Raw genomic sequence first — 1058 nt, 5'->3', positions numbered from 1 at the left:
GTGGGGGGTGTGTGGGGAGTGGTGGTGGTGGGGGGGGGCTACAAGCAATTTATTCATCCAGATTCACAGTTTATTAACTTATTCTGACAAGGATTATGTAACATGTCCCAATAACTTACATACACTCCCTGGCACTCTCCTTTGATGACCATCCTGCTTGTTTAAAGTATTCCAAGCATGCTGGCTGTGCTAATGACAGGCACAGGGTCAGACCAAAGGCAAATGTGAGGTTGTGCAAGGGAAAGGAGAGACAGACAGACAGACAGACAGACAGACAGACAGACAGAGAGAGAGAGAGAGAGAGAGAGTGAGAGGGAGAGAGAGGGAGAGAGCAATAACTAAAGTGACTGTTGTGTTTATTCATCATGCATCAGAGGAAACTGATGAGGACCTGCCAGTCCCTTTAGCTCTGCTGGATTTTCATTGGACCATCTGGCATTTACACCATAGAGTAAGCTAAGCCACTTAAAACCTCTTTCTACCCTCTCACCCCCTATTTTTTATTTATCCCCCCCCCCTCTCTTTCTCTCTCTGTTTCTGTTTCTGTCTCTCTCTCCGTCGTCTTCTCTGCTCCATTTTTTTCCACAATGCCGTTCCTCCAGATCTGGCAGGACACAGCAGGGACGGGAAGGGATGGACAGAGGGATGAAAGGATGTTACATAAAGGAGGAGGGGAATGAAAGATAGATCATGTAAGAAAGGGCGAGAGATGAGTAGAGGAGTGGGAAAGGGAAGAGAGATTACCATTCCCCAGTTCCTGCTTATTGAGGGGTGGCTGTGTGGGTGATTATAAATCCACGCTGTTCTCAGTAACACCAGGATTACACACCCAGCCAGACCTAATCTATGCGCCTAACATCTGCCTCTGGTGACACGGACACGTACGCGTGCGCGCGGACACGCAGGCGCACAGCCATACATGCACGTAAACACTGGCATGACCGCGGTGGTTACAAATGCGGCCGGTGTCTCAAGTAATTTGATCACATGTATTATTCACCAACACTTTAGTATAATCAGACACTATGTGACTACGCTGCTAAAACGAAGCAATGAGG

This window comes from Seriola lalandi, unplaced genomic scaffold (assembly GCF_002814215.2).
Source record: "Seriola lalandi dorsalis isolate HSWRI2012SDOR001 ecotype SW California unplaced genomic scaffold, Sedor1 jcf7180002053710, whole genome shotgun sequence".
In the NCBI taxonomy this organism is placed as follows: Eukaryota; Metazoa; Chordata; class Actinopteri; order Carangiformes; family Carangidae; genus Seriola; species Seriola lalandi.
The sequence above is the reverse complement of the archived record's forward strand: the minus strand, read 5'-3'. Positions refer to the sequence as shown.